This window comes from Meriones unguiculatus, chromosome 6, assembly GCF_030254825.1.
Source record: "Meriones unguiculatus strain TT.TT164.6M chromosome 6, Bangor_MerUng_6.1, whole genome shotgun sequence".
NCBI lineage: Eukaryota > Metazoa > Chordata > Mammalia > Rodentia > Muridae > Meriones > Meriones unguiculatus.
Genome location: NC_083354.1, coordinates 36,257,205 through 36,281,388, shown reverse-complemented (window position 1 = coordinate 36,281,388; position 24,184 = coordinate 36,257,205). Strand labels below are relative to the sequence as shown.

General features: G+C 44.0%; 1 long non-coding RNA gene across 4 annotated transcripts in view; it reads right to left on the bottom strand.

Moving 5' to 3' along the window:
• Window positions 1-24,184, bottom strand: part of LOC132654636 (uncharacterized) — a 71,365-nt gene that overhangs the window by 32,642 nt on the left and 14,539 nt on the right. For 3 of the 4 annotated variants that reach the window (XR_009592289.1, XR_009592290.1, XR_009592291.1), the window contains exon 2: window positions 22,642-22,735. This is a non-coding gene — a long non-coding RNA (uncharacterized LOC132654636). Of the gene's footprint in view, window positions 1-17,499; window positions 17,576-22,641; window positions 22,736-24,184 lie in introns of all 4 variants that reach the window. The other variant, XR_009592292.1, reaches the window with a different exon arrangement.

Below are 24,184 nucleotides of genomic sequence, written 5' to 3'. Positions count from 1 at the left end.
TCACCCTCGGCATGAAGAGAGAGTAAATGTGGTCCTCCACTCAGAGCACATACCAAAGCGGCCCCTCCTTCTTTGCTACATTCCACGCAAGTGATACAAAACATACGCTGACCGCAACTACTTTCCAGAGAAATTAAATAGGGCGAAACAACACAGCCGTGGGCTCCTCCCATCCCCAGCCGCCACCATTTCTAGCTAATGCTTGCGCTGGCTGCGCTAGCTACTTCTGCTCTGGGGCATCTGAAGTCCTCGCGCCAGCCTAGCACCCAGAAACACCAGGCCTGCTTTGGATTTGCTGTTTCTCTGAGAGTTCCTGACGGAGCACGCAGGAGATGCTGGCGAGAGTCGCACACACAGGAATGCTGGCGCCCTGCTCAGGCCGGCCAGCTTTGGCAGGAGACCTTTCTTTAGCTTCTGCTGAATTAGTTACTTTTCTCATTGTGGTAAAAAACAGGAGTGTGTGTGTGTGGGGGGGGGGGGGGGGAGCAGCTTAACGGAGAACCACTGTATTTCTGCTTTATGGCTTAAGGAAGGGAACAATCCTTCGAGGTGGGGAAGACACGGAGGCAGGAGCACGAGGCTGCTGCTCCCATCGGTCTGCAGCTAGGGAGCAGAGAATGAACTGGGACAGGAGGTGCTTTCCTAAACCCTCAAGGCCCGCCTCCAGCAACCCACCTCCTACAGGGAGGCTCCTCTACCTCAAGTTTCCACAGCCTTCCCAAACATGCCACCTGGGGACAAGTGTCCAAACACACGAGCCCGGGAGACAGGGCTCATTCGAACCACACCAAACTCTGAATATACAAGCTGGGGCTGTCCAGCCAGGAGCCTCAGAGTCCTGCCCTAAAAAGGCACGCTATGCAGCAGGGGCAGGAGAGCTAAGCCAGAGCCTCTGTTCCCCCCTCACCCCCCGGGGGGAGGGGATTCTTTTAATGCGTTGGCCTCAGCAAAACCACACCCCCGGTGAGCACTGCTTTTCCAGCATAATATTTTGTTTCATAGACTACTTATGAATTCAAACAGACACTCTTAGCACCTGAGGGAAAGCACAGGCCATAAAGAAGTTGACTTATTTCTTTGCTGAGGAATAGCACCCTCCATTCCTTCATCCCTTCCAGACACTGGCCACAGGTTCCTTACTGGCCATCTGAAACAGCGGAAAACATCAGACTGCAAGTCAGCTACACCCAGTTTCAAGCTATGTTACTAGTTGTTATCCAACCCAGACTAGTGGGATTCATTTTCTCTCTTTATAAAATTCCTTCTTCCCCTACTAAACAGCACACACGGGGGCGGGGAGAGGGAGAGAGAGATGAAATACTCATACACACGCGCGCGTGCACACACACACACACACATACACACACACGACTTTCTTCTTGTTAGGGACTCACGTGACAATCATCTGATGCTGTCATCCTAGTGCCCCTCAGAGCCCCAGGTACTGTATCAGATCCCTGCCACAACCCAGACTGATCTTTTGTGGGCAGGAAACCAAGATTAAATCTCTATCCTGAGTAAGAACCAAAGAGCCTTGATTATCCTGCAGGTGAAAGCTGGACAGCCCGCTGCAGGCTATTTTTTTTTTAATTTTTATTTTTTTAGTTATTTTTAATTTTTTTATACTTATTAATTACAGTTTATTTACTTTGTATCTCAACTGTAGCCCCCTCCCCCATTCCCTCCCAATCCCACCCTCTCTCCCTCATCTCCTCCCTGCCCCTCTCTGAGTCCACTGATAGGGGAGGTCCTCGTTCCCTTCCATCTGACCCTAGCTTATCAGGTCTCTTCAGGACTGGCTGCAAAGTCCTCCTCTGTGGCCTAGCAAGGCTGCTCTTCCCTTGGGGATTGGGGAGGTCAAAGACCCAGTCATTGAGTTCATGTCAGAATCAGCCCCTGTTCCCCTTACTAGGGAAGCCCACTTGGTTCCTGAGCTACCATGGGCTACATCTGAGCAAGGGTTCTAGGTTATATCCATATATGATCCTTGGTTGGAGAAACAGTCTCATAAAAGATCCCTGTGCCCAGATATATTTGGTCCTTGTGGAGCTCCTGTCCTCTCCAGGTCATACTAACTCCCCTTTCTTTCATATGATTCCCTGCATCTGCCCAGTGTTTGGTTATGAGTCTCAGCATCTGCTTTGATATACTGTTAGGTAGAGTCTTTCAGAGGCCCTCTGTGGTAGGCTCCTGTCCTGTTACTTGTTTTCTCCTACTTCCAATGTCCATCCCATTTGACTTTCTAAGTGAGGATTGATCATCTTACCCCAGGTCCTCTTCCTTGTTTATCTTCTTTAGGTGTACAGATTTTAGTATGTTTATCCTATCTTATAGGTCTAGTACCCACTTATAAGTGAGTATATAAGTGTGTGTCTTTCTGCTTCTGGGATACCTCACTCAGGGTGATCTTTTCTAGATCCCACCATTTGCCTGCACATTTCATGATTTCCTTGTTTTTAATTGCTGAGTAGTATTCCATTGTGTGAACATACCCCAATTTCTGTATCCATTCCTCCATTGAGGGACATCCGGGTTGTCTTAGAAGAGAACTCACAGTGCATAAGAGACCAGTGGTGATTTCCTTATTCCTCAAGAACCAGAGTTCTGTGGTTATAGGATTTTTCTTTTATCACAGAGCCCATGGCTGCAGGTCATCCACCCTAAGCCTTCTTCCCTGGCATGCCTCAGCCAGTCCTCAGCATTCTGTGACACATGTTTCACTTTGGGCTGTGCCGGACTGTTGTTTCTGAGGTGTCTGAAGCACCTTCGTGCTCAGAATAAGAAGATGCAGTGACCTTAAGTACAATGAAAGGCCCCCAGGATGCCTAAAATGGAAGGGGTAAGGACATGGCTTGGGTGGAAATTCACTTTTTTTCTTTCAAAGTTTACCCGTCTTCAGTGATTTTTAAAATACCAGCTCTGTGCTGAAATGTGGACAAGCTACATCAAGATGACCTGACCTAAAGTTGCTGGCAAGAAAAATCAGAATGGATGCAATTAAAATGACGTATCTGCTTTCATCTAACTGGTTATCAACAAAGCAATTGGACCCAGCATTGATTTCCAATAGATAATTTTTCTTAGGAATAGCAAATGACATCCATTGTGAAATAGCACAGGGCATGACGGGAGAACTATAACTTCACAACTTGACATTGGACATTCAATTTAAAATGTGTGCATCAACACAGAAGTTCCAATGAAAGAGTTAGTTCAAGCAGTCGGTTGCTTGGCCACTACTTGCCTATCACACTAGTGCAAAGGGGCACTGACACCTCCTCCTCGTTTCCTGATTGGGTACACATGCAATTGTGAAACAACAGTATTTGTAAAACAAAACAAAACAAAGCAAAACAAAAAGAGGTAAATATGAAAAGATTCATCTTCAGACCCATAGAATGTCTTAAGAAACACTGTGGCTTGATGCTCAGGACTTTCAAAGGCCACTGGGTGTTGACATCGGGCTGAAACAAGAAAGTACTGCATCCCTGAGTTCCTAGTTGAGTGCTTCTGAAACTTGAAGGACAGATCTTGTTTAAAGGGCACGTTCAGGGGCAATGGGTCCTCCTTGAAGCCTGAGATGCTGCCTGGGGTCTCACTGCTGCTTTGTAGACCACATTCTCTCATTTGTTTACATGAAACACACTTGGTTTCGCTATAGTCTGGGCTGGTCTCAAACTTTGCAGCCCAGGCCTCTGCTTCAGACCTGACTCCAGCTTCGTGCTCTGAGTTCCTGCCTCAGCTTTCCTCATGGAATTGCTTTTTGCTCAGGGTGATTATCCCAGCAGCAGAAAGTGAACTAAGACTGCAGCTCTGGCCTTCATCTGAAGTACCAAGGATCTGGAAAATCTGTAAATGAGGACAAGGCGTGAGAAGATGGACAGCCTTGGAGCCAGAGCCGTGAGCATCTGCAACCTGCTTCCGCTCACTCGATACACAATTCTAAGAAAAATTCTAGAACTGTTTTGGGAATTATTTTTCTCACGAGCAAATGCAATAACCATCATAATACTTGCTCCGAGCAAATGACAAAATATATAGACTAGGTGTTTTTCAAAGACAGGCCTTACACATGATCACTAGCTGCAGATATATTCCTACGGTATGGTCCATCATGGCTTTGAAGGAAAATGCGCTATGATTCACACCAGAAAAGGTCCTCAATAAAGGTCAGGAATCTATTTCTTCCTGAGTTGGAAAATGGCCCAATGTCTTTCTTCACTAAAAGCTGGAAATGTCTTTGGGGCTTGTCATAGTCATAACAGTTTAAACCAAATTGTCTCTGACTCCACCATAGTCAGCATACAGAGATGCTAGAGGGGGCATCTGACTTTTCATTACTTCTTTTTGTTGGTAAACTGAGAATCACCCACATTCCAGAACCAGGTGCTCCCCAGCCCACCTTCAGTGACCTGGCACCAGTGGCCTTGTCATCACCAGCAGCCAACTGTGACATACTCCCACTATTTCCATTATAAAGCCCGCGCCTTCATGGCCTGCCCTTTCTAGCCTCATTCAGAGGCAACCCTTTATATACCTTTCCCCCAATAAATCTCTCACACAAACTCTGTTGCATGGTGTGATTTTTGTGGCATTCCTAGCTCCGCCCCCCCCCCATCACCACAAAAAACCTCTTACACTTTTCCTGGAGAACCCCTTTCCTAGAAGCCATAAGAGTCCTTAAATAAAACTCTGAGGCACCTTGACTCCAAGAATGGATGGACTGACTTGTGCGTCCTCTGCATCCTGTATTCCATTCAGTAAAGCTGTGTTAGCTCCAAGGCAGTGATGCTCTCAATGGTACCCTATTTCCCTCAGCCCGTGTTGATATACAGGGGCTTTGTACTTGCAAGCGATGCCCCCCTTTAAGCTCCCACCTACAAATCCATAGTAACTTCTCTCCAAACCTCATCCTCTGTGTCTGAGTATTTTGTTCTTCAACTTTGTGAAACCAGAAACGGAAAGACTTTGGCTTAGGTCAGCTCTGGTGGCACTCTGGCACCTGGGAGTCTTGATCCCCCTCAAAAGGCTCCGCTGTTCTCAAAGGCACCCCAATACATCCATACCATCTCCACCAGTGGGGCAGAGAGAGAGTAGCCGATGTGAAATATTTAGCCACCATGCTATGTGTGCCTTCATTGAGAGTCAATTCAACTGGCAACTGGTGACATTCATAGCTGCTTTATAAAAACTGAGTCTGACAGTAATGACTAGGCAAACTGTTTGCTCTCCTGTGGACTTAGGACTTTGAAGGGCTTTGCGGACAACGTGGGCCTTGACGGAGATACCGCCACTAGCTGGCTGAGCAAACATGCGGTGTATGCTGGAGGACTTCTGTTTGGTTAATGGAAATCTCACAGCTGAGCAAACTGCTCAGTGCTGTTTGTCAAGGGGCCTTTCTTTTCCCGGTAAACCAACCAGGAAGGTGAACTGCGGAGGGTAGCCCGCGGGGTGCCTTCTGGGTAAACAGCAGATCTGTAAGAAGCCCTCTGTCTGCACCTTCCCTGCGCGCCCCTGGTGGCTGTTCTGGAGTGTTTGTGAGTTCCAGTAAGTTCTAATGGAAGGGGCACATCTGTCCACTTTCTCCCTCACCCTCCTTCCACCCCACGATCACCCTGATTTAGTCTTTCCTTTGCGGTGGGATGGTTTTATAATAAAAGCTTCCAACAATCCTTGTAAGAGACTTGGAGTCACACCTTATTAAATGACCGAGGAAATAACTTTCCACTCGACAGTGTCTGGGCCATGCAAGCTAATAGCGCGAGCTAATACGCCATGAGTATTTTCTAGAATTAAAGCGAGCAAACAAACAACTAGAAGAGCAGGCTCTCTCGAATCAATAGGCGCAAAATGTTTGCTCAATGAGTGGAAACAGATTGGTGATCAATTTATATTTCTTTTAAAGAAATAACCATTTATCTCCTCTAATTTATCACAATCTTTTCAGAGATACCTGTGTCTGGGCCTATTTCCCTCCCGTTTTATGTTGACCTACCTATAGTTTGTTCCACGGAACATGGCTTAACTGTACTTGACTCAACTCGATGTCTTGAATGGTCACCAGAGATGTCCACATTGTTTTCATTTCAAATTGTTTATCTGCACATGAGTGTGCCTGCTTGTCTTATCTGTACCACGTGCAAGCAGTGCCAGGGAGGCCACAAGAGGGCCATGGCTCTCCTGGAACAGGAGCTGCTGTGAGCAACCGCATTAGTGCTGGGAACCAAGCATTTCTGCATTTCTTTCCAGCACCTGCCCTACACATTTTGTTATTTATTTATTTATTTATTTATTTATTTATTTATTTATTATCTCTCCCCATGAGGAAGAAAGCTTCCCAGAGGAAGCAATTTATCCACCTTATTTCCTACTCTTGTTTCCAGTGTGGATAATAGAGTACGCATGAGAAGATAGATGGGTGAATGAGCTAAATGAAGGCATGTGGCAAGAGACTCCTTTGAGCCATTTCTTTTTTCTGGGGTTGTGGTTAGGATAATATCTTCCAGCAACTACGTTGGTTCTCACCAATAGGAGGGTTCTGTCTCCCTATTTATCCCCACTGACAGCATTTTGCATTTGGCTGTTGGTGTGCACATGTATGTGAAGACTAGGTTTCAAGGCACTGTTTGGCTCTTTCACTTGCTCGCTCTCTCATTCTTCGAGACTCTCTCAGTGGCTTAGGACTCATGCGGTAGACTTGACTAGCTGGCCAGTGAACTCAGGCATCTCCCTCTCCTTGTCTCTGTACCCCTGGGATGGCATCTGCATGATGCCACACCCAGCTTTCTACATGGATTTCTGGGTATCAACTTCTGGCCTACTTGCTCACAAAACAATTACATCACTGACTTAGCCGCCCCACCCTCCAGGGTAAGAGCACATTTTGGAAATGACAAAAACTACAACAAAGGAATCCACATTTCTGTAGCTCTACATGGACCTGATCCCTGCGTGTGTCAGTAGCAAGAAAACCATCTCTTGTGTCTTGCCCACTTTCTGTAGGCTCAAACTCTTTTCAACCTTGTAAAATACTATCAAAAGGAAGAATTATTGAAACTAACATTAATATCAGACAGACATGGTGGCACATTCCTTTAATCCCAGCAATGGAGATGCATTAGAAGGAGGATCATGAGTTCAAAGCCAGCCTCAGCTAGATAGCAAGACTTCATCTTTAAAAACCCAAGGTCTGGAGATGTAAACCAAGGAGAAATGTCTGTCCTTTGATGCCTAAGTGCTTTGGCTTATTGTGAAGAACCATAAAACAAAAAAACAACAACAGCAGCAAAACCTGACAATAGAAACACTAATAAAACAAACTAATGCATAAAACTACCAAGCCCAGAAAGAGTCTGACAATGTACATGGGACAGTTACAAAGAAAAATACAGGATGCTCAGCTACATTCTAATTTCAGATAAAGAATAAATCATTCTCTGCTTTACTACCACATGGTGCATACATAAAATAAAAACTATTCATTGCCTGAAATAAAACTGTAACTGGGTATACTGTGTTTTCATTTCCCAAACCTAGCAGTCCTGAAAGAGGACAATGCCACAGAGCCAGAATTTGAATCTAATTTTATCATCACCGCTGCCCTTCTTTTCCAAGGTTGCTTCACACAGACAGTCCAGAAGGGGAAACTATTGTTGTTCTTTTGAATTCATAGAGGTCTGCCTGCCTCTTCCTTTTGAGAACTGGGATTAGGGGAATGTGAAACAGCTTGTATTTATATTTTCTATTTCCCGTTTCACGTGTGGAGATGTCTCTCACTGCTAGATTACCTGCTAGAATGACTGAGGGTTGGGGTTTAGTTCCCAGCTCCGTAAAGCCAAGGGGAAGATGCCAAGAGCATTCAGACACCTCCTAGGTACCAACCTTCTAGGCATTTTCTCCTGGAGACAATCGAGATTTTAATGAAAAATGTGGCCAACAACTTTTCTAATTATGCATTCCACGCAGCTAAGAGAAAGTATTAATATCCAATGACTTTTCATTACAGGCACAAGTAATTATATCTAGATAATATATTGATAGTGCAATGGGGTCACTTTAAAGATTGGCTTCAACACTGAAGGGTGTTATGAAAAATTCATTTATTTTTGATCCTCATTTCCTAATAGTAATCACAAACCTAAATGGAATTTTGGAAATCATCTCCATGGTAACTATTTACCACCTTCGTCATGGAATGGGCAGTGTGAAATTCCCCAGAAAAGATCCAATATTTATGTAAGCCTGACTTTCAAGTCAGTAAAAAAGCAAAACAAATATTCACAAAATAGAAATATATATCCAAACTTCAGACTGAATGGCTTTCAAAATATTCACTATTTTCTCTGAAACCATCATGACAAGAACTAATGGATTTTGCTTTTTGATAGTCAAAGATTCCATTTTCTTTACAGCAACCTGTGCCCAACAATGAAAATTCATTAACACGGTATGAAAGCAGAATGCATAAATTAACTCACAGCCAGATGAATAGCACTTTAAAGTAGCCAAATAGCTTCTAGAGAAATGCCTGCTTGGTGGCACCACTTTTCACAAATATATCTAAAATGTGTACAGTTCACTTGTAGCTCGGTGGTAAAACTCTTTCTGGGCTCAAGGTCTTGGGGTCAGTCTCCAGAGGGAAGAGGAAGAGGAGAAAGAAAAAGAGGAGGAGAAGGAGGAGGAGAAGGAGGGGGAGGAGGAGGGGGAAAAGGAGGAGAAATGCAGGAGGAAGAAGAGGGGAAAGCAAAGGAAGATGGAGTCTTGCTGGAGAACCTTTATTTCTGGCGGCTGCTGTGGTGGTGGTGGTGAGGGTTTGTAGCCTGGCTCCATTTCCACTTTGTTGTCTGTTTCATGTTTCCTCTCAGGTTCTTGTCTGTCTGTCTGCTTGCTGTCATGCCTCTTCTGCCATCAGAGACTCTATCTTTGGAACCACAGGCCAAAATAAACACTTTCTTCCTTTGCTCCAAGTAGTGTACCGCAGCGACAGACAGTAACTAGAGTCCATGGGCCAGAGCTGTCCATCACCCAGTTTTGTTCTTGCCGTTTTTATGTTTTGATTCCTCTTTGTTTTGAGATAAATGTTTGACGGAGTCTCTCAGGCTGGCTCCAAACTTGCAATAGTTCTTCCTTAGCATCCCTAGCATCACCATGCTGCTGTTACCTGGTGTGAAGTCACCCTTGTGCTGGGACACATCCAAGTTCATCACGCATTCCCTACAGCCATGCTTGCTCTGCAGCGGCAGCACTGCTGATGGCAAAGAACCTGGATTCTGAACTGTCCTGGAAGGCTCGTGTTTTGAACATTAATTAATAGCTCTTCTGAAAGTTTCGAATCCTGTACAAGTCAAGGCTTGATTGGTTAGAGGAAGTCACTAGACCCATGCCTTTGAAAGTGACTCCGGTTCTGTTCCAGTTCTCTTGGCTTCTTGGTAGCTTGTGTTGTGAGGAGTCTCTGCCACAGGACCCACTGCCACAAACTCTACCATGACTTCCCCGTTCCGATGGACTGTACCCCTAAGGACATTAGCCCAAACACACTGCTTTCCCTTAAGTTGTTCTGCCAGGTGTTTTGGTCCCAACTATGAAAAGGAACTAATAGAGAAACCGAGAAACCTTGAGCACCCACTATCTCCTTACAGAAAAATGTTGCTGAAATCTGTTTTGATCCTCAAGAATCAGGACACTCTTGCTAGAGGAACCTATCTTCAGTATTGAGGCTTATATTTGAGTTCATATTAAAACATGTCAAAATTCCCAAAGCATTGTTTTGAGTTCACTAAAGTGACAGAATCTAGGGGACACAGCCATGCTCTGTTATAAAATTCTGAGATAAAATGAGAAAAGTGATTTTTCTTGGTGGGACTTTAAGATAAGTCCCATTAAGCATATGGGACTCAGATTGGGAGGTAGCTTAGTGGGTCAATTGCCCTGTCAAGACTTTTGTTTTTTAAAGAAACTCAAGGGCCAAAATTTGAATTTTCAGCATCCACATAAAATCTAGTTGAGCATGCTAACTTACTGATATAAAGTTCTCATAGAATGTGGGTGTACCTGACAAGCCAGCCAGCAGAATAACTGAACTAGTGAGCTTTCTATTCAAGATGAGAACCTGCCTCAATAAACAGAGTGGAGATCAAGCAGTCAAAACACCTAACAGTCACCCTCTGATTTCCCCATGCATACACACGTGAGAGAATGCACCTATACATGTGTGTACCTACAAACATGTGAACACACACACAAAGAGAGGACTCAAAAAGAAGAAGGAAGAGGGAGAAGAAGAGGAGGAGGAGCAACAAGAGGAGAAAGAAGAAGACAAAAAAGAAGAAGAACAACAACAACTCTGGACAGACATTAGAATTCCTGGTGAAGGAACAAGGTGCAAAGAGCTGGGTGAGCCTGGCCCTCCCTTCTCTGAAGGTTTCACACAGTATGGCTCCCTGAGAACACCCTATGCCCTATGGAGGGAATCTATTCACCTACTCTCTGAATGGGATAGCTTGCTCATTTCTCACCCTATGATTGTAACATGGCTCCAGACTTTAGCACAACAGACTCCATGATGGAAAATACCACTCAGGCTGTTAAAACTCAGCACCTGCCAAAACTAAAAAAAAGGCCTAATCCACCAAAGCCTACATATTTCTGGAAAAATTTCAAAATGTACTAACCTTGATTTTCAGATTCTGTAGCTCTACTTCTCGCTAACTGTTCTTGCTAACTGAAGTATGTCAACCCAGAACAAGGGTTTTGTATTTAAAAGCTCACCCCAAGAAAGGCTCAGGGCTATACTGGGTTCATGAATACTCAGTGTAGTCATGAGCTGGTTAGCAAAGACTCTTTATTGTCTTAAGCCCATGTTCCGAACAGTCTTCTCTAGTGAATACCCCACAACACAGCTAGTGGAGAAACATGCTATATGGGAAAACATGACCCCTGAAGGTCATGTTTTCCCATATAGCAGCACTGTACCGGCGGTGCCTGCTGTGTCAATATTCTAGAGACAACCTCAATGCGATGCTTTCTCTAAGGGATGGTTGCCTAGGAGTTGGCTTTCTCTCACAGACCAGAAAGTTATTGACTCAAACTCCTTTGGGTTTCCTCTTGTTTACAAGATATGAGGTAAGCTTCTTGCTCAAGGATTAAAATAACAAAGTTAAAGAGGGACAGCAGAATCTACCTGTCTGTTTTTCAAGAGTGAAAGTGTTTTTAGAATTCAGGCTGACCTAGGGTTTTAAACTATCTGCATAGGCACAATGAGAAATCATGGTAGTGGCACCCAGGCATTAAGATGAGATTACCTCAAGATCTACACAAAGCCTATACATACTGTGTGAGGAGAATTACGTAAGATCATTCTCAGACCTTGGCTGTGTGATCTGTCACATGAAGTGAGATGGGAAATTTGTTCAGATTTCAAATCATCTCAGATCTCAGGGTTTGGGATCAGGGACCCCCCCCAAGTGAACAGGTCTAGATGTTTAGCTTAAACAAGCAATGGTTCTGAGTGAAGGAAAATCTTCACACTCAACCCACAGAACCCCAAGAGGCCGAGACTACGGACCCATTCTGAGTGCTGGAGAGTGCCATTCCGGGGTCTTCAGCCAAGTCTCTCTCCTCAGTCGTAGGCTTGTTGATCTTCCTAATGCTAGTATAATTAGTTACTTTATCTGTTCTTTGATAAAACACAATGATTCACACCACTTATAGAAGGACAGCTTTATTTGGGCTTAGAATTCCATGATTCCACAATGGCTGAGTATAGGCCAGGTGGAAACTATGGCAGCAGGAACAGTAAGCTGGCCTCTCAGGTCTTGAACCACAAGCACAACATGGAAAGATTGAAGCAGAAATAGCCTAGGCTTTATTTATTTATTTATTTTCCTTAAAGCCTGTCCCTCATTCACATACTTTCTCCAGCATGGCTGTATCACCTAACCTGCCTCAAAGAGTGCCAGTGACTGGAGACCAAATATTCAAATGTCGGGACAGAGTTAGACATATAGAAGGTTTATCAGAAGGTGTGCCCTGAAAAATAAACGGTGGAAGAGCTGAGCTTGGATGGAGAAGACCGCTGGTTCATAGATCTGAGATATGTGAAGAGAGCAGAGGCAGGAAGACTGGCTAGGAGACCCTCAGACTGCAGGAGCTAAGGGAAGCTGTTGCTTTGGCTTTCCAGCTATCCTGAAGGGAACACAGAGACCCCACCTTGGCCATCAATCACCAGCCCTGGTCCTCCTGCTGTCACCACTATGGATGTGTGTTAGATCCTGGCTTTGTCCCATTAACACCCTAGCAGCATAGAGAGATCAGGTCACAGGTCTTCCTAGAGTTGACAGGTCCCTGTACAAGGACTGTTGTAGTAAATTAAAAAGAATATGGAGGGCTATATATTGTTTGTTATTATTTGCCCTATGATGATCACGTCGGTATTATCTAACCTGCTATCACAAATAATAAGACACAGACACATGTTAGATTTTAATATTGTCTTATTTACCTTGGGTTGGGCAAGTATTTCCTACCTATACTGTCTAAATTACTTCACCATCCATCTCCCAGCCCCCATCCAATGCCATCCTCCTTAACCATTCTGTCTTCCACCCATAATCTTATAAATACTTGCTTTTATTCTTCATCTGGGTCTTTTCAAGCCATTGTTGGAGTCCTTTTTCCCTGCCTCACATAGTTTCTTCTCCAGGCTAACCCATTGTGGGGTCGTCCTTCTTCCTCTCTTTGGTTCTCTTTCTGTTTCCCTTGATTCTCGTGATTCTTCCATTCTCAAAAGCCCAGGAACCCTGGCTATGACAGCCCATTTTGTCCTGCCCAGGTAGAGGCCATTTAATGAACCAATCAGGCAAGTTTACACAAACAAGGATGGGTGTATCCAGCCTGCAGAAACCAAATCCTGAGGGCTGGTAATTAGCATTAGACCAGCCCCCGACAAAGGACTAAAACGCAAATCTGTGTGTGCTGGGGTGGGAGGGAGGGGGGAGGGGGGAATGTGTACCAAAGCAAAGGTGACCCAGCCAGGTGCCTTCTCTGATGGCGTGGCTCCTGCCCATTGCAGGAGTAATATAGCCATGTAAAATAGAGCTAGCTCTTCTTAGTTGGCTTGGAGGGGTCTGGCCAGGTTCCCAGTCGTCTATTCACCATTGCAAAGCAGCATATTGTCCTAGAGCATGTCCCCTTGGGAAAAGTTATAAAGTGAGGACTCCATTTCATTCCCAAGAGCCACAGACCAGCCTAATGGCTGAAATGTGGGCCCTGTCTTTAGTTTAGTGGCCAGCGTGAATGAGGAAACTACCCACCTGAGGAGGAAAGGGGAAAGAAAAGGGAAGAGACAGGGAAGGGAGTGGGAGAAAAGGGCTAAAAGGGATGGAAAGGAAAGGAAGAGATAGGTGGGAGCAAAGGATGAGGAGGAGTAGCTGAGACAGGGAGGGTGGGAGAAAGCGAGGGGAAGGGATGTCACACCAGCTTCTGCCTGCCTTGCTAGCAGAGGCACTCACGACTGTGGCATTACTGCTGGCCTGGTCAAGTGTCAAATGACTATAAACTGTGTGGTTGTCTTATCTCTGAATCTTGCACCCCATTTTTATCAGAGACCTACCATGGTGCTTCTCAAACCAAAGGCAATCGTTTGCCTGTTGTGTTGACCCAAGCTTTGTCTTGGGAAGTCCAGAGTCTGAACTGAAAGCATTTTATCCACCCAGTGGGGAGGCAGAGCGGAGCCCCAGCAGCTTCCACAAAGAACAAAGGGCAGGAAACGGTCAGAGCAACCAGACACATGAGCCAGAACCCAAGGAGCAAACAGAGTTTGTCAGCTCGCTGCCAGCCCAAAGGCAGGTGGAGCTTTTGCTGTTGTTTTAAATTACCCATGCATTTCAAGTTCAATAAGCCTTTCTCTGTCTCTACACAACCACTCTGCTCCACGCTATGGGCCTTGAAGCTGGAACTTAATTCATTTCATTTTCTCTGCCCTTGATTGGCCCATTCGAAAAAATACTGCTGTTCAATTGAGCTTCGGGTAAGGGTATTGCGGGACACCCCTGTGAGATTTCCATGAGGTTAGAAGAGAATTAACTATTGAATGTTTTTCAGAACTTCGGAACTACTGAATGTACACTATGGCGAAAAGAAGTTAGATTAACTTTGTTGTTTCCCTCTCTTTATTCAGAAGCCGTCGCCGAAGTTGAAAGGGGAGATAAAACAGGTGTTCTCACCTTGTCGGAACAGATTCATGTTCCCCGGAGGGTGGGGGTGTTGTCTGAGACACACAGAGGAACAAAAGCCATATTACAGCGGCTGGCCATGGGGAGATCCAGAAAATATGTTTTGGGAAATACGCTTTGATTTTTAAATTGTATTTATTCTATCACACTTTCATACATATATTCATATAATGTACTTTGATCATCTTTCCCCGTTATCTGCTTTCATCCCCTGTACCCTCCCACCGAACCTTTCCTTCTTCCCAGTGTATCCACCACCTCCTCCTTTATTATCTTTTTAAATTTTATTTCATTAGGGGTGCCTGCGTGAGTTTGGCTGAAGAGTTATTGGGTGCACCATTGAGAATAGGACTTTCCCGGCCCAGAAACCATTCATGCCTCTAGCTCCGGGGGTGGGTGGGTGGTCCTTAAAGGTACCTCCCACCCGTGATGGAATATTTACTGGCCCAGTCTTATGCAGGTAACCCTCTGGGAGTTTATGGGTGCCAGCAGCATGCCATGTCTAGAAGGTGGTGATTCACTCCTCACTTGACTCATGGAATCGTTTTGTCCCTTCTTCCTCAATGTTTCCTCAGCCTTGGGGCTGAAGGATGACATAGATGCTCCATTTAGGGCCTGGCACTCAACAATCACTTATTCTCAGCCAGTTGACCAGTTATGAGTCTCTGCCCTAAATCCTCCCCCCACCACACCCCCCGCTGCAAATAGGAGCCTCTCTGAAGAAAGCTGAGAGTCACTAAGTAAGTGGATTAGTTATTGGCTTGACTCTGGGCTACCCTGGCCTCCTTCCCTTGTGTTGGGAGGGCCTCTGCAATGGGCAGTCCTGTTCTCCCTCTGCTGAGCAAGGTGCTATGCTGCCCTGGCTCAAGGACACTTTACACATGGCTGTCAGATGGCCCACCCCTTTGCTGATTCCTGCTGGGCTCCAGCTGCCAATGCTGACCCCATCTCTGTGGAGTCCTTGCCAGGGTCCTGAAGGCTGCCGGGACTCATCTGCCATATGTATGGCATAGACTTTGGGTCCCAGCAAATTTTCAGCAACTTTAATGCCGTTGGAATCTGACTCTAAGCACAGTTTGAATAGGAAATGTCCCAGCGCAAATACTTGAACTCTGGTACCCAGTTGATTGAGAGGTAGATGAGGAAAGTGGGGCCCAGGAGATGGGTACCGAGGGCCTGGCACTGCTGTCAGCTCTTATTTTACTTCCTGTTCTGGAGATGTCCCATGGCACACACACTCAATAAATTCTACAGTTGCTTTGAATACAAGGGAGGGTGTGGTGACCGATGGAAGGGAGGTATCTGTAGTGTATCCCGGGCACAACGAACTCGGTCACAGGGCATTGGAAGAATGAGGAAGGCACCCTCTATTACTCATATGCACGCAGTAATACTTGAACTAGTTTGATAAAAGGTTGATGCTGTGTGTGGATACATAATTTGTTCTGGCCACAAGGAGCACTAGCAGAGAGAAAAGGGAGAGATTTGAAGGTGGCAAGTGGTTTCTGTAGGGAGCAGGTGTGCCTGAGCAGAACACCAGAAGCTGAAGAGAAAGGACAAGAAAAATAGGATGTAGAGAAAAGAATCCCAGGAAACCCAGAGCTTGTCCTTAATTACAAAAGAGGCAGCAGCATTAGAAAGCTGGAAGGTTTTCTGTTTCATTCACTCAGCAGTCATTTTCTCTGAATGCATACTATACTCCACACAGGCAAGAATACAATGATGAGCAGGTCCCAGGCAGAAGAGTTTGGACTTGATCTGAGAGCTAGCCTAGAGCCCGAAGGGTTTCCTCTCAGGCTAGGCCATGGCCCTACTTACTGAGCCAAACAATATCCAACAGTCTTCCTGTTTTGAGCTGAAGGAAGAAGAGCCAGGTTGCATGACACAGGAAATGTTCTGCATTTATTTATGGAGTTTATTTTCAGGTCAGATTCAAGTTCTTAGTGCTTGTTCCAGGGAGCAGTCATGACCCTTCCCACGGCTCTGGTCTGGCAGGAAGTGCACTTTTCTATAGCTTATGCAGATGTGAGGCAGATAACTCAGCTTGGCAGTGGAGTCAGAGAAGCACTGGGCAGGCTGCATGGCATACAGACAGCCGAGGCTTGCCTTTGGCAAATGGAACTGGAGAAACACCCTTCAATGTAAGACCACAGAATGGTTTAAAGCCAGACTCCTGGCACACACCTGCAATCCCAGCACATAGGAGGTAGAGACGGGAGGACCAGGAGTTCAAGGCCATCCTTGCCTACACAACAGATCCAAGGCCAGCCTGAGCTGTGTGAGACTACACCTCAAAAACAAAACAGAACAGAGGCTGGGTAGGAAGATGGACCAGTGTGTAAGAGCTGTGAAAGCGAGGACCTGAGTTCAAATCTCCATCACCTACACAGAATCCAGAAATGGGCACACTTGCCTATCACCCAGTGTTGGTGGGAGGAGACAGGGAGATTCTAGGAGCTCTGTGGCAGGTAGCTTAGCTGAAGCAGTGAGATAAGGGCTCAGAGAAAGAGAGAGAGAGAGACCCTGTCCAAAAATGAGGTGAACAGGGGAAGATACCTGAGTTTCTGGCCTTTTTAATTACACGCAGAGGCATGTGTCATGTCACACATGTATTCACATGCACAGGACACACATAAATAAATAAATAAATAAATAAATAAATAATAGTCAAACAAAACTAAATGAACTGTGTATTGATAGCTCTGAGCAGACGTAAATACCAATGTTAAACTTCCTTTGTAGATTCAATGACAATCCCTAAGCCGGGCTTTAGTGAATTGTAGACCAGGATGAGGCGAAAGCCAGGTAGAGCACATACAGAAAGGAACAGCTTCCTTGCTCAGAATGGAGCCTCCGCCTTGTACTCAGTCTGGTTAGTGAGGAGACCATGCTTTCAGACTCCAAAGGGCTTTCTCGAGTACTGTTGATTTATGGGGTGGATTTTCTGGATGGCTAGGTTCTAGTTAACATATAATAAAATAGAGGACATTACTTTGGAGCATCTCCAGTTGCCTTGAAAGTCAAAAAATGGCCAAAGTCCAGAAATAGCAGGATCCAGAATTACATAGTCCTCAATCATCATGCGTGCCAGGCAAGAGCTCCATCAAATGCTCTAGCTTTGAGTTAATGAAGTCTGAAGTACAGAGCTTTTAATGATGTCCTCTAATGTTTGATTGAAAAATAAATCCTTACAGCTTGTCTCTCAAGCAAAGTGCATCCAAATATTTGATTCAGTTAGTAGATCAAAAATTTGTAATTAGCTACTTACATAGACCATAGTCCATCTGGATGAACTGTAGGGGTCAACCCACATGCAATTCCATGTACCACCTGCTTTGTCTGTCCTGTGAAAGCAGAAAGAGTCAGAATTTGGAACTAAAGCCTTTGTTTCTCTGCGTTTTGATCATGCCCCTTTATGGGACACTTATAAAGAGGAGTTGACAGTGTAGCTCAGTGGTAAAGGAGCTTGCCGCCAAGCCTGATGATCTAAGTTCAATCCCCGAGTCTTACATGTTGAAAGGAGAGAACCAACTCCAGATAGTTGTCCTTTCACCATCACAAACATACTGTGCCACATGTATGCCCCCAACACAACATAAGTAAGTTAATAAAGAGTTTAGAGAGAATATTTGTGACGGAGTGATACAGAAGAGGGTTGAGAGCCAGGGAGTCACTTTTTTCTCATTTTTTAATCGTCATAAATTTTCTTTCTTTTTAAACAAATCACTTGGAAATTCTTTCCTTCACACCCAATATGGAAGTTCTAACACTTGCAGACCCAACAGTGGTTAGACCTCCATGGTAAGGATTGGAGAATCCAGTAACTATAACCTAGCTTTTCTTCTCTCAGTCATGGGCGTCTTAATTACACATTTATTGCTTTTGGTTTTTTGTTTGTTTGTTTGTTTGTTTTTCTGAAAAGCCACCCTGACTACCCAGTTCCCAGGACTCTCTTTGGAACACACACTCAGGCTATATTTAACAGTAATTAACACGCCTGCACAGGCTATCACCCATCAACTTTCTCCGGTGGCGGACTCTGGGCTGGATCCAGAGTCCATTGGATGTTAACTATGTTAAAATTCTATGTGGATTAGTTTTAAAGCAAAACAAAAATTTCCTGGTAATATCATCTGTTTCTTTTCAATGAAATGAAAGCATTCATTATATATGAACTAAAATCTAGCCCAAGTATATTTAAAAAACATGTGAGGGGCCAGGTGAGATGGATGGCTCAGCGGGCAAAGGCTTTTGTCTTCAGCCTTGCTACCTACGCTGGATCCTCAGAACCCACGTGATGAAAGATGCGACCTGTCTCCTGCAAGTTGTCCTCTGACCTACACACACATGTCATGACAGACAGACAAACGCACACAATGTAAATGTAAAAAATGTTAATATGCACACTATTCAGGAAAAGGGTAAAACCAGTATTTGATGCCGAATTAGCTCCTGGCCTGCTAAGCGATTTTTCTTTTTTTTTAGTACGTGGTCCAACTCTCCTATCCAACTTGCTGTTTTAATTGCTCCACAACAGCGGCTCTCAGTCTCAACTTTATGTCAGTATCATCTGGGAAGTTTTGAATTACACACACGTGGGTCCCAGGTCTGGAGTCTAGTTTAATTGATGTTTAACAGAGCTGTCACACTGTTTTAAAGACATCACAGTGACTCTGATGTCTGTATGGGTAGAGATGCTGTCATTTGTAGCCACTGTCTCCTCCCTGGGATGATCTTCTGCCTTTATTTGGTCTTTATTTTATTCAAACTCATTATTATCTTTGTTCCTCAGTTCTCAGCTGAGAATTATTAGAGACATTACCTTTGCCTCCTGCAATTTTCATTTTTTCTTTTCACTGGGAAGCCACTTCATCAGGCCCTACCTATAACAAAATATTTATACAGAAGAGTGATGATGAGGCTCAGCAGGTAAAGGAGCTTGCAGCCAAGCCTGATGACCTAAGTTCAATTCCCAGGACCCACCTGGTGGGCCAGAAGGACTTAACGACTTGTTCTTAGTTACACAGCCTTCATCTTCTTGTGTCAATTCCTTATCTCAGCATACAATCAAATGTGAATACTTAGAACTGGGAACTACAGGCGTTAAAGGGTCATCACTCAGATAGTTGCTCAGCCAGGTGGCACACAACAGTTATCCTAGCAAGTATGGGTAAGGCAAGTATGGGTACTACCAAGACCAGCCTGGAATACATTGGGAGAAGCAGATAGAATACTCACATGTATTTTGTCTGATTTATGCTTTGATTACATCCTAAAACTGCAACATTATAGTACTGTAACTCTACGCAGACAGTGGGCCCTGCCTGCATTATATATATTATATCCAATAAAATTCAATTTCAGGTACTTCCTTGCTATTATCTTTGAAGTCTCAGGGCGTGTACTGTTTTGTTTACAAAAGCTGTCTGTGGGAACAAAATTCTACACCAATCATTTCCCCTCCCTCCCCCAGTGTGTAAGAGGAGCAGTTAGGATGGTAATTTAGTGTTATCTGCAAAGCTGAAGCTCTGTATTAGTTACTTCTCTGTTGCTGTGATAAAAACACCACAGCCAGGGGCAACTTAAAAGAAGAAAGAGTTTACTCGCCCTCATTATTGCAGAGGGTGTCCAGTCCGACATGGCAGGGAAGCATGGCAGCAAGAGCAGGAAGTAGGGATCTGGGGAGAGCCTGGGGGCGAGTGAGGCTACAAACTCTCAAAGCTCACACCAGTGAGGCGCTTCCTACAGCCAGGCCAGACAGCACCACCAATATTCAAACCCTGAGGGTCCGTTTCTCATTTAACCACCACACTGTCCATTTGTCATGCTACAAAGAGTTCTTCCTGAATCTACCTACACATCCATAGATAATGGACATGGGGACAGGCTAGCACAAAGTTTGGGTCTTCTCAGCATTTTGAGGTTCAGGTAATGTTCCCCTAGAGGATTTTTGTTTTGTTTTGTTTTGTTCTTTTGCTTGTTTTGGGGCACCTAAATTCAGTCACAAAGCAGTATTTGTGGCTTTGACAATGAAAATAAAAAGTGGTGGGTTTTGGGGTTTGGGATCCATAGACAAGCAGACAGTGCTAGAGTTCTGTAGGAGATCTCTGGTCCACATGACAGATGAGACTCCCTACTTCCAGATTTTAGAGAAAGGAAGAAAGGAAGGAGATTTAAAAATTGCCTTTTGGACCTGTGAGTGACCATTTCAGGGAATAGCCAGTTGGTAGTAGAGAAAGAATGGAGGTGATAAAGAAACATCTTTCCTGGCCAACCATTACATGAGGTCAGAGGAGCAGGGAAGGAGAGCATTGAAGAGACATAGGTTATCTATTTATAGAAACAAAATTATTACAGTTATTGGCGTTGTCATAGTTCAACCAAAATGGAGGCGTTTTCAACATGGTGTGGTCCTGGCTAACAAAGAGTTTCAGTTTATCAAGCAGGGTTGTAGATATTGTTAAACATTTTATCTGTACAAGTTTGCCTACATATATGTCTGTACTCTGTGCAAGCTTGGTGTCCATGGAGGCCAGAAGAGAACACTGGGTCCCCTGAAACTGAAGTTACAGATGGTTGTGACCACCATGTGGATGTCAGAAATTGAACCAAGGGCATCTGCAACCTTTAACATAGAAGTACTTGGCAACCAGAATCTCTTACAGCTCAGAAATAAATCCCCATTCTCAAGTTACATGCTTTAGTTCAATTCAAGCTGAATTAGTTACATATATGACAGATGATATGCAACCCAGCCCAAATCCAAACCTCTTAGATATCATCTGAACATCACCATCACCATCATCATCATCATCATTTGAGGTGGCTGCATCCTGAGCCTCATGCTCCCTGTCTACATCAGTCAGGAATACCATTAATTCTCACTTATTGGTGACCAAAGGACCTATACTTTGGAGCCGTTTCACCTATATGCAGCCCATGAAGGGCCAACACTAGCTAATATCACTTCATGATAATTCTGTTGAGAGATATTCAAAGGTTAGTTTTCAGATTTATTTATTTTAAATTATGAAATAAACACACTTACATCACAGAAATCAGTAAACATTAACAAGAGTGTTTTGTTGTTGTAAAATATCTTTTTGAGATAAGGTATATGGTTTAGCGCAAGCTGCCTGAGAACTCATTGTGAAAGCTAGGATGGTTTCATACCTGTCTTCCTTCTTCTGCCTCAGCTTCCTAAGTGCTGGGATTAAAAGGATGAGCTACCACACCTGGATAGTTGAGATTAATTTACCCTATAGTTGGCCCTACCATGGCTAGTCTCTGAACACAACACCCCTCCTTCCCAATTCCGAGCTTATCTATTTTTCTTAAAATTACTGAACCTTGCAACTTAAAGCAGCTTTGAGTATTAAATTTAATTCACTTATCCTGATGAATTCCTTCCCATATGAAAAATATGGGGTGTAGCTGTCACTGAAATAAGCAATGGCTACTGGAGGCCATCATGTTGAATGTTTTCTTTCTGCACCTTGATTTATTCATTAAATGCTTATTGTAGTTTTGCTGCACTCCAAGTTTGGTTCTGTTTATTTTGCTTTTTTCTTCCTTAAATTTAAAACCAACTGAGAGGGTGAACTGTTTGCCCCTCGGTCAAATTGCTTTGTCTCCTTCAAGAGGCTATTATTGGACTCTCCTATGTGATAATTTTAATGCACAAATGACCTATTTTAGTCTGCTTTTATTTTTCCTTGTTCAAGTGACACCATTAATTGAGCTGGAATACAAGGTCAAAATGAGATTTTTAAAGGTTTAAGTAAATAAAGGTTAAACATAGGAAGCCACAAACAAAATCTTTTCTGTAAATATCCCTGTGACACGAACCAATGTACCGGAGCCCAGAAAACACCAAGGCTTTGTAGAGTCTCTAGGCAGTTCAGCCTGCCAGAACACCAGGTTCCCTCAAAGGGTGGGGGTGGATGCTAAAAAGAGCAGTGTGTTCTAGGTTCATTTCTGCTGTTGTGATAAAATAGCCTAACAAAAATCAGCTTATGGGCAAGAGAGTTTACATGGACTACAGTTCCACGTGATGATAGGCCGTCATTGAGGGGAAAGGAGAGACTCAGAACAGTCACTTCACCTCCACAGCCAAGAGCAGAGAGATCAATACACGCCAGCCACTAGCTTTCTCCTGTATTACATAACTGAGGACCCAGGGAATGGTACCACCCATGGTGGGATAGATCTTTCCAGATCAACTAAAGACAAAGACAGTCTCCCACAGGTACTCCCATAGGCCAACCTGATAAAGATAACTCCTCTTTAAAACCTTCTTCCACGTGGTTCTAGTTTAAACTAGCCAGCACAGGTGGGTAGAGCAGCATGGACCCTTCCCCATGTCTTTTCCCACATTTGAGGAGAAAGAAATGGCATTCTTGTAACTTACCAACACAGGGCAAGGGATGATTGTCTGCCATACACATCTCCTCTTCTGCCTTCCTCAGGAACCAATCAGAATACGTCCTCTAACCACGAGGCATCTGAAAAAAATTTCAGCTATATTTGTTAATTCATATTAAAATAAGAAAAATCATATTTTAAGAATATGACAAGAAAATCTAGTTTTTACTAGCTTCTGGTTGATAAACACTGGTTTCTTAAGTTTTGGATGAAGGTAAACAAATACAGTACTAAGAGTACTTGTTATGGCTTTATGGCAGATATTTTTAAGTCACATTGATACTTTAAAAATTACAGGATCCTCGGCTGGAGAGATGGCTCAGTGGTTAAGAGCACTGGCTGTTCTTCCAGAAGACCCAGGTTCAATGGTTACCACCCTCATGGCAGCTCACAACTGTCTGTAACTCCAGTTCCAGTGGATCTGATACCTTCACTCCAATGCACATAAAATAAGACAAATTTTAATAAATTATCCAAATCTAAGCTGTGTCATTTAAGACCTGACAACATAGCATAAAAGCTTAAAAGCATGTGTGTGTATACCCATGTTTCACCTTTCCTTCTCTTGACACCTTCAGCCTTTCTGTGAACTTTTCCCAAAGAGATGTGAACAAATGTTTACTCACAGCAGACAGGACACCAGCAACAGAAAGGAGGAAAGAATTCTACCAAAATGAGGTTTAGTGAACCAGTGAGCCTAAAGGTTTATTTATTTTTTCCATGTCAAGAGCATTTTTAATTAAGTTATGATAATAATAAAACAAATGAATCATGATTATAAAAATAGTCTTCCTTTGGGGTGTTTAGTTGTTATTTTCTAAGTAAGAGTAAATTGTACATTTCTTTTTTTAATTACATTTTTATTTTTATTAATTACAGTTTATTCACTTTGTATCCCCCCTGTAGCTCCCTTCCTTCTCCCCTCCCAATCCCATCCTTCTTCCCCCTTCTCCACCCATGTCCCACCCCAAGTCCACTGATGGGGGAGGTCCTCCTTCCCTTCCTTCTGATCTTAGTCTATCAGGTCTAGAGAGAGACAAAGTTTTATTTTTATTTGCCTGTGTGTGTGTGTGCCACATGTGTGCATGTACCTACAGAGACCAGAAGAGGATGATAGATAGCCCAGAGCTGGAGCAACAGGCAGCTCACAGCTGCCTGATGCAGGAACTGAACCCAGGTCCTCTGGAGATGCAACAAGTGTTCTTAACCCCTGAGTTAACTTCCCAGCCCCAATCAATGTGTTTAACTAAAATTGCTGACATGACTATGTACAACTTACAGGGTTCTACACTAGTGAAGGGAAATTCTTTCACAATGCAACTGTTAACCGTCTCTAAATCTCTGGGTGAGAGGCCCAGCCTCATGCAGCCCTTCCTCAGCACCTCCTCTGCAAACCATCTGTGGTGCCAATCTCGTATGAGTCCAGTGTGCATAGTCACAGCTGCTGACATTTCAAGAAGGCAGTGACCATGTTGTGTCCAGAGGGCAATCTCCCCACAATAACCAATATTTTTGTAGTTTAGTGTCTG